Source organism: Mytilus galloprovincialis, chromosome 2, assembly GCF_965363235.1.
Source record: "Mytilus galloprovincialis chromosome 2, xbMytGall1.hap1.1, whole genome shotgun sequence".
NCBI lineage: Eukaryota > Metazoa > Mollusca > Bivalvia > Mytilida > Mytilidae > Mytilus > Mytilus galloprovincialis.
The window spans coordinates 38,815,358-38,826,536 of record NC_134839.1 but is presented as its reverse complement, the minus strand read 5'-3'; positions in this window follow the sequence as shown (position 1 = coordinate 38,826,536).

Here is an 11,179-nt window from a genome sequence, read left to right as displayed (position 1 = left end):
GTGTTCTGTATCCTGTTGAAGTCTTTTTATATTTGTTCTTATGTTGGCCATCGGGTTGTCACATTTTTTCTATTGAAATCTAAATGACACTTTGGTATATTTCCTCTTTACACATAGCTGCGATTATGATAAAGCAGATAAAATAACCACAGAAAACAGCTAGTGTCACTATCTCAGCTTTGTTTTAATTAATCAATTACGCTGATTTTTTTTTAGTTATTTCTGTCTATTAACTTTCAAATTTAAAATAATATAAATGATGTCTCGTATAAAGGCAACAGTAGTATACCCCAGTTCCAAATTCATAAATCGATAGAGAAAAAACAAATCCGGGTTACAAACTAAAACTGAAGGAAACGTATCAATATTTGATAAATAGCACAATCAATTATTTGTCTGCCTATATTATAAACTATTAGTAGATTATCCCTATCGTAGTGTTCAATCACAATCTCTAGCATTCAAACATAAAGTATAATAACCACGTCCACTTGTATTTTTGTCCATCTGATGAGTTAAGCCTTTTTCAACTGATTTTATAGTTCGTTCTTATATTGTACTGTTATACCACTATCCCAGGTTAGGGGGAAGGTTGGGATCCCGCTAACATGTTTAACCCCGACACATTATTTATGTATGTGCCTGTCCCAAGTCAGGAGCCTGTAATTCAGTGGTTGTCGTTTGTTTATGTGTTACATATTTGTTTTTCGTTCATTTTTTTTACATAAATAAGGCCGTTAGTTTTCTCGTTTGAATTATTTTACATTGTCTTATCGGGGCCTTTTATAGCTACTATGCGGTATGGGCTTTGCTAAATGTTGAAGGCCGTACGGTGACCTATAGTTGTTAATTTCTGTGTCATTTTGGTCTTTTGTGGATAGTTGTCTCATTGGCAATCATACCACATCTTCTTTTTTTATATGAGCATGGGCATTGCCTTTTTTAAAAGTTCCTGCAAAATCACAAGTAAAGGGAAAAAGAATGACTTAAAACCACACATACATCTTCAATTGAGAACGAGATCATGTTAAATACACACCTTTTTTGCTCCAAATCAAGGTCTTAATTAAGTGTAAAACAGTTAAACAACAACTGAACAGTCGAACAAGTTACAAATTTTAAAACAGTTGATAAAAGAATGACATACGTGTACTTTTTTTAATTAGTGAGAAGTTTCAATATGATTTTCAAGCTTTGAATATATAAGATAGAAATAAAAATACACACATTTCAATCGATACCAGACACTATATGACCGATTGTCCAAATTGACAAAAGAACAAATACACAAAAAAAAACTGTTTTCACAATAGACCTAGATGATTTAAAGAGCCTATGTCGCTCAACATCATCTTTGTGCAGGAAATGTTTCCTACTAATTCATAATGAAGCTATGTTTGCAACCTTGTGTATTTATAAATGAAAATCTGATTGAAACTTTTTCTTTCTTTCTATTTTTGCTGTTTTTATGTACTTACAATAGCAGTAGTTTCTCGTACAGACAGAGTCGACAGTTTTCTATTGATCGTTCCGTGTATAATGTATATCGGTTCCAAAAATCTATATATATTTAATTTTGTCACAGCTTTAACATGTAATGTTGAATTTAACACGAATATGTGAGATGCCAGTTACCATGATTATATATCAAAAAAATCATCATAGATACCTTGATTGAAATTTGAATTTACGCCAGACCCGCGGTTCGTCTCCAAAAGACACATCGGTGGTCAATTTTTCAACACACCACATGAAACAAAACCAAAACCAAAAAAGAAGGTTACACTTTCACATCCACCAAAAGGTATGCAAATTTAAAAAGCTTAAGTATCCGAAAGGGTAGGGTACCAGAACCCCAGTGGTACCCCCTATCAATTGAGTATTGAAGTATACACCCACTCACACCCACGTCCTGACCCGAATGCATCTATGTAAAACGCTAGATAAATTCGTTTAATTTAATAGAATATCAAAGATTTATCAACTTTGAGCATTGATTTGTTAACTACATTTACAGATCATTATGATTTTAACAATTATGTCATTTCTAAATTGTAATGGGCACGGGGAAAGTTCAACATTTTGCACCGTACCTGTCAACATGATTTGCAAACATGTGCTTTATGTAAACTATCTAAAAAACAAGCTGCTATCATGATAATAAAATTTGTCATAAAGAATATAGGCCCTCTTTTTGTTTTAGGCTTGTATTTTATTTGTTTTTGTTTGTTAATTTTTTTAGTGAGTACCAACCTGTTTTTGTCGCCTATCGTTTCCGCAACAAGTCTTTTCAACTCCGCATGGCTGAGGGTAAATGCTACATTACAGTCGATAAATTCATTCTTCTTAAAAGCGATTCCCTAAGGTCTGCAAAACGATTTCCTCCATGGCCTTTCTTTCACAATCGATGTTGCTGATGAATTTCGCTGGCATTTTTCGCCGCTATTTGTAAACTTGTCTTATGGTATGGTGATGTAGTCTTATGGTATGCTGAAATGGTCTTATGGAATGATGAAATGGTCTTATAGTATGATGATATGGTCATATAGCATAATGAAATGGTCTTATGGTAGGATAAAATGGTCTAATGGTATGATGAAATGGTCTTATAGTATACAGATGACACCTCGTGGTATAAGAATTGTTAGCTTGATATTGAAATATGTTTTTATAAGACGTTTATATGACATAATAGTATGACTAAATTGTTCAATGTTTTATCGAGTTGATTGTATTGTAAAAATATCTATCGTAATACTATACTGGGGTGACAAAATAGTATGACAAAGTTGCTTTATGTTATAGAACAATGCCTGCTCATGAAGGATTTTTCACTGGTGCTATACCTGGTCGATTCAATAGCTGGAATCGCTCTGGTGATAGTGCATTCAATAGCCGTTGGGATGATGAGTCTGTAGATTCAGAAGGAGGAGCATATGATAACGAGATGTTTCAGGGAAAAGATCCCTATGGTAAGTCAATGCAAGAGTGAGGGCATTAGATGTTATTTCAAATAAAGTAAATAATGATATCAAAAATAATTCATATAATTATGTACAAGTGTTATAAGAAAAAAATATATTTAAAGTTTAAGATCAGCATTCAGCAATTGTGGAAAAATAATTTTGTTAAATTACATTCAAAGTTTTTTATAAATAGTATCACTAATTAAAACATGAATTTTGGCAGTTATGTTATAGGTAACATTAGCAAAACAAAACAATTACCCAGTAAAAACTTAAAAAAATAAAAGTAGCCAACAATCTAAACAAATCTCTTGATCCCTCAAAAATATGAATGATTTCTGACCAAATGTTTTCTTTTGTAATAGTTGTTTTAATGAAGATTAATCCCAACTGAAGTACATATTTGTGCACATACATGTACTTCGTATATGTTGTCCTGTTAACATACACATTCGAAACTTTTAAAACCAAACAATGTAACACACAGGAGTGTATCAAATCAAAAAGGTTGAACAAAAGAGCAAACATAGGCCAACAGCAAGCCTGTATGATGGAGTCGCAACCTTTTTGAATAATTGCATCAGCATCAACTACAAATATACTAAATCATGTGCTTTATGCAAATAACATTTGTTTCTGGAAAAACCTTTAATGGCTTTATCGGGTGCACACAAGACCAAATGTTTCAAACCAAATGAAAAATTGAAGATAATGTGTTTATAGTTTTACCTTCAATAACTAAAAAACGAAACGTCCACCAGCAGTGGCATTGACCCAGTGTTGCAGACAAGATCAAATACAGCATGTCAGACTGACATGTACATCGTACAATGTTTTCAATCAACTAGTATAGTTGACGTTTTGGAAATTGTATCACAAAATCAGACCAAAACAAAAAGAAACTTAACAGTTATCACTGAACCATGAAAATAAGGTTAAGGTCAGATGACATGGGCCAGTTGGACATGTACACCTTCCATATATCAAAAATACTAGACCTATTGCTTATAGATCTGAGATATTGACTTGTCCACGAAAACAGAACCTTCTTCATTTATCCATGAAATAAGCTCAAGATCATTTGATACTTCTATCGGATATGAGTACATTGAAAGCTACACACATACCACATAAAGTTATCATATTACTCATAATAAAAGAAAAATTAAGATTACTAGAATTATAAACTTTTTTTTCAAGCAGTAATGAACTATGAAAATGAGGTTAAGGACAATGGATATATGACAAACGGAAACTTCAATACATAAGAATACCTATACAAAGAATGAGGTTCTAGGTCTTATAACTTCTGAAATATTCAGTTTTTAAGAGTTTTGTTAACACCGCTGTCGACGCCACCAGATAACTGTCCCTGTGTCGAGCTTTTTGTGACAGATGTCTTAGGCTCGACAAAAACTGATTGAAATGTGTCTCCGGCTATTCTTCCACCGACCGCCATGACATTCCAAATTCAGTCTAGACGTGAAACAATGAATATAACAGAATCAACACGATCATCTTTTATACAAGCCGACTTATAAGTCATGAACGTATTTACTATAAAATGGAGGTGCAGTGTGATATCTTCTTTTTGGAACTCAGAATAAGTGCAATCATCTGATAATATATTATTTTCTTTTTCCAATCAAATTGTATAAACATTAAACGCATTTTATTTTTCTATTTTGCATGATATGTAAACATTAAGGTTTACATCTAAGCGATTTAGATTTGTTCTTTTTTTAACGTAACAATATCTTTATTGCATATACATGTTTTAATAACTTACTTAGATTTAGATTTGTGTAATCATTTAGAATATTGTTAAGAATAAATCAAAAGTACTATCAAAGCATGTTTTGGTTAATCTATATACCGATAAAAATAATTTGTCAAAATTGTACTTTTTATAGATGTTGAACACTTTTAAGTTTATGAGAAAATAAATATGGTGGAAATATAAAACAAGATAGGATCTTATGGGTAGAGTGGTGACTTGTCACATGTTTTTCACCTTTTATAATTCTCATAACCTTTGGCTTACTTTCAATCATTGAATCAACTTTTATTAGTACAATATTTTTTAATCATATTTTGAATAATTCTTTTAAACACATTTCCTATAACTTTAACTTCAAAGATATGTTAATGCCAAACAATAGTCCCCTTTGTCATTTCTATTATGAGATACATATAAGTGTTTATGCTGAATCTCATATAACAATATTGTATGACGCATATATTGTTCTTCTATAAAATCTCTTTTGCACCATTCATTAAAATCTTAACTGTATATTAAGTCTTATTTGATATTATTGATGTTTATTTGTTATTATTTAAAATAAGTTATGTCATTATGGAAATACATTTGATTATAGGAATGTGTTATATTCAGAGTTATAAGATGTGACTATCATTTACTAACAATGAATTTTAATTTTGGAATGTTTTTTTTTCTTCTTCAAATAGGGTATACAAAGAATGACAAACCAATTAATTTGTTAATCAAGCAATAATAGCTAATATTATGCATTAAATTTCATATATATCTGATAAACAGCTGTAAATACAATGGTACACAGATGAACATATTATTATAAGATATAAAGACGAAATTAAAAAGTTATAAATGATTGTCACATATTATTTGAAATTAAACAAGTATTGATTTTATTGTCAGGTGTTGCCAATGTCAATACTTTACGTAAATATTTAATTTATTTTATTTGCATTATTATCTTGCATAATTACATTATAAGTAGAACATGTGAAACGAGACTCAATAGTCTTTGAATAAAAGAAAGCAAAGCGCTGAACATTACCGAAATTTCTGCACGCATAATATATGTACACTAACTCATAGCTTACATATATTAATCCTCAAGGATTATAAAAGTCATAGTTTCTTTTTAAATATAATATTCATGTTCTGGTGATAGTGATCTCGTCAGGTGAAATTTATCATTGTAATGTGCAAGCACTGTCCGTCTGAGTGTTTAGTCTCAAAATCAAAAGTAAGACTTTTCAGATTACATTTGTCATGAATAAACTTTTTTGTTACAGTATCATGTAAAGAGACCAGAAGCAAAAACAATACCTAAGTTATATCATTATGGAAATACATTTGATTATAGGAATATGTTATATTCAGAGTTATAGGATGTGACTATCATTTCTAACAATGAATTTTAATTTTGGAATGTTTTTTTTTCTTCAAATAGGGTATACAAAGAATGACAAACCAATTTGTTAATCAAGCAATAATTGCTAATATTATGCATTAAATTTTATATATATCTGATAAACCGCTGTAAATACAATGGTACACAGATGAACATATTATTATAAGATATAAAGCCGAAAATAAAAAGGTATAAATGATGAGCCAATATAAAATAAATGCGTTTAATACATTAATCTGTGTACATTTTTTTTTAATTGTGTAATGTGCCTTAAATGGAAGGCCTTAAAATATGAGAAAGGATTACGAAGGTTAATTGAGAAGGTTAATATTTGGTGCCTGTTACACTCAGTCTAATTTTTATGTTGGGTTTTGTGTGCTTTTTTGTCTGGCTAAAATATAAGAGAGAATGGAGAAGGTTAATTGAGAGAATGCACTTCATAACTTTAACGGTAACGAACTTACATTTTGAAGCTTAATTTGCTTTGAAATTCCTGAAACTGAAGAATATTATCATTTGTTTTTTATTCGTCTTTTTCTTGGTTTTTTTTGTACTAAAATTTGCACTTGAGGAGATAATGGTAATCATCACTATTATTGTTATCACATTAAGGACAATTCCGATTTTTCTCTTGAGGTATATGACCACCTCCCACATTCTATCGGGAGTATATAATCTAGGGATGTCAAAAGATCTGAAATTTAATACTCGGATACTCGGTCATGATACTCGAGTACTCGCGAGTACTCGGGTGCATCTTAAACGCCATTGAAAAGTTTAGATTTTAGGTCGGATGCAGTGTTTTTGTTATTAATGTTCATAAACATATTTAACGAAAGACAAATTTTCTACAAAAATAGCTTGATCCCCTGTTTTTGGTTTCAATTTAACAATGCATTACCGACCGGCTTTTCTACAAATAACCTATCATAATAGCAATTAATGTTTGTGCTCGTGTTCATGAACCAAATTCCAATGACGTCATAAATATTTGCATATTAAATTTGAAAAAGTAGACAATATATGTGTCATATATGTTCATGAGGAGTTGGTATTTTTTTTATAATACGACTTGTCCATTAATTTGTCAACAACAATATTGGACTTCAAATAACTTTTGGTGTTGCTCATCTACTTTTACTGCGTTTTTTTTTTGCACTACCGTTTGCCTTATTTTCATTTTTCTTTTTTTTTTTGAGCTAGGCATTGTCAGTTTATTTTTGACTTTAAGGTTTGAATGTCGCTCTCGCCCTTTCGTCTGTCTTTAAATTGTGAATTAAACAAGTATAGAAATTAAGTTTCAAAAACATAGTAATTTGATTAATTTAAATGTACATCTCATACCAATCACGTTTACATAGAATTCTTGATTAACAAACATTTTTGGAAGCTTTTACGGCTTGTGATGAGTAAATTATTAATCCATGAAAGTGTTGATCCGTGTACAAACACCGTTAAAAATGTCTCTAACTAGTTGTGTAGGGTTCACCACAGGTCACTTGGTTTTTGTTCTTATTTAGAAATATGATGTGTTCAACAATTTTCTATTCTTTGTTACAAGTGAACATGAAAACTTTTCCTCGAAAGAAAAGGATCTTGCTGGTACTACTATAACAAATAGTAGACTCAGGATAAACATATTTATCTTGTAAATTTATTTTATTTAGTATTACAAAGGGGATATTTCAACGGAACTAAAGTGAGTGGAAATGTGAAGAGAATTATCCCAAGATGTATAACAGGCAAATGCGTATCCGATTACTAAAACTGTACTCGAGTACTCGGCCTTCCGATCGAGTACCCGAGAACTCCAATACTTGTTGCCATCCCTAATATAATCATTTGTACTTTTTATTAGGTCGAAGTTTTCAGAAAACGTTCCCTGTTTCTCCATCTTCTATAATTTTCACCAAAGCCAAAAATAAATTTATCGAAGGGAAAGAATCATATTAAAAGTAAAAGAGATTTCAATTTCTAGAGTATCATTTTATTATTCCAAGTTTCTTTCTTCGATTAATATTTTCACGACTATAGCCAAAAAAAAAAGGATTTATCTAGGGACAATTACTCCTCACAGTCGATTTAGATACTTAGTCCTTTCACTTATGTAGAACGTAAGTAGGGAGTTGTCTGGTTATTTCAGCATATTGGATCATTTAAAGATCCTGGTTTCCTGTTAATTTTTGCTATTTAAAAATGTCTTTCAAAAAGTAAATATCTTCATTTAAGGGCAATTGCTCCTACATTGAGTCGCCTTGCAATTTCTTCTACGTCAATCTTTAAAGACCCAAATTTTTCAAAACACTTGTTCTACCTGCATGACAAATATGTTGTTGTCCCCGCAGGTATAGCCCCAAACAACATCGTTTTTTTGTGTGTAAATCTCATTAAATAAACTGCTTGATAAATGAATTAGGTTTTGACAATTCACTTGTAAACTCAACATTTATCCTCACTACTCTTACCTTAGATGAATCCTGGATTATCATAGGTCTGTTATATGTTGTTTTGGAATTTCAACCAAAGATGAGGAACTGGATCTTCCATCAGTGTATTGGATACCTAAACTACATAAGTGTCCTTACAAACAACGGTATATTGCTGTGTCGTCCAAGTGCTCCAAGCAACCTTTTTCTAAATTATTCACATCAATTTTATCAGCAATCAAAGCCGGGCTTCAAAGTTATTGTAAAACTGCCTATTCTAGAGGTGGCGTAAATCAGATGTGGATACTAAAAAATTCCAGAGATCTTTTAGGGTACATACAATCTAAGACTCTCTCATCTTGTAATGGTATTAAAACATTTGACTTTCTACACTTTACACAATTATTCCCCATTCCAAACTAAAAGACAAATTGAAAGAGTTGGTATTGCTTTGTTTCATAAAAAAGAATCCCCATGGACATGCAATGTACCGATGAAATTACAACTGCATACCACATATCATTGATCTACCACTAGTAGTTCACCATAAATTGGCCTAACTAATACATATAAACTTTAAACAAATTTTCAAAGTCAATATACATTTAGAAAGGAGGCAGAGAAAAGTAATTTCATGGAAATTAGATGCGTAAATGCTAATACGACTGTGTACCAAATGTCATTGACCTACCACCAGTGGTTCTCTAAAATATTGTTATAGCTGCTGGAAACCCTTTCCTGTCTTGCTTTTTTAAGACTGTCATGGCGAGACAAAAATCTAGCAAGATTTGTACATGCGAGAACACTAACAATACAGGATACAGACAAACGTTCCCACTGTATTTCTATGTCTCCACAAACAGGTCGCTCAAGTGACAAAACAATATTCTATTAGTATATCAAAGGAAGGCAAAAGATACCAGAGGGACATTCAAAGTCCAAAAAAAAATGACAACGAACGACATGGCTTTAAAAAAAGAAAAACAGACAAACAAGAGTACACAAAACTCATCCTAGAAAACTAAAGACTAAGCAACACGAAACCCACCAAAACTGGGGTTGATATCTGGTGATCCAGAAGGGTAAGCAGATCCTGCTCCATATGTGGTAGTTGTCGTGCTGCATATATTAGTACAAACCCGGTAACAAGTCCAACTTAGTAGGTCAAATTCGTGAAAAGGGGACAGGATTGTAGTTACAACATTAGTGACATCTCCGCTATCATCTGTGAAACGGATATTCAATAATGGTCAACCAACTCGTGATGGTGTCCGTAAAATTTATGAAAGGATGATTTCAACCTCACCATTTGGAACTCTTGGTTTAAAAGCTTCCTTGTTAGCAGCATCCGTCTATCAAAAAAATCATGACAGGAAATACAATCCCAGGAATATCATATCAATTGGGAGATATATACTCCGTATGTAGTCGCTGCTGAAATATATTGCTACATAGAAATGGAAAATTCACAATCGGGAAAACTCATAGTAACTTGACGAATATTCAAAGAATTCAACATGCTGCTTTGCAACAATTCCTTCTTTTTCTTTTCAATGGTAGCTGAGGAAGACTTGATCTTGTGCACTGCCCAGAACAATCATGATTTTTTAATATAGAAAAAACAAACAAAACATATCGGGGCCTTTTATAGCTGACTTTGCGGTATGGGCTTTGCTCATTGTTGAAGGCCGTACGGTGACCTATAGTTGTTAATGTCTGTGTCAGTTTGGTCTTTTGTGGATAGTTGTCTCATTGGCAATCATACCACATCTTCTTTTTTTATATATAAATCTTGATTAGAACTGAATGTCTTTCCAAGTTTTTCATTCAGTTGGATTGCTTTCTAATTGATGTACACTACTATACCTACATCTTATTCATATAATATCTTAAACTTAATATCCCCTGTAAGTGAAAATCTTGTATTTGTCACAGAGTACTAATTGTGGAACATTTTACTGTTTAAACAGAACTTTAGTAAGCACGTTCACATACCCCACGTCCCACATGGTCATTGGGCATATAAAATAACTGTAAGAAAAAAATGAATCATAATTTCCTGCTGATATGCAAATCTACGTAACATGTCCTTATAATTTAAAAGGTTTCATGAAATTCTGTTGTGGGGTTTCAGAGGAGTTGTGATGACAAACTGTTGCAGTAGTATATTGAGGTATAAGTTCAAAGGGGCATAACTCCTAGAAAAAACCTTAATCATAATTTCTTATCGATATGCACATCGTATGTCCTTATTATCTACAAAGTTTCATGAAATTTTGTTGTGTGGTCTCAGAGAAGTTGCGATGACAAACTGTTGCAGAATTATATTGAAGCAAATAAATTCAAATGGGTATAGCTCATAGAAAAATAAATAGCTTCACTGAGCGCAAAACATTTGGGGCAAACATGGATACAATATTCAAGCTTGATACTGTCTCAATTTGGATTCAAATCAAATTTTTGACATAATATAGGTTTCTGACACAAAATAAATGCGGTCAAACATCTTTCAAATCTATTGTGCAATTCTGTGCAATTGAAGATTTCTTTTTGAAACTTTTCAAAAATTCGAAATTTGAAAAAAGGAATTCCAACATAGTGGTAT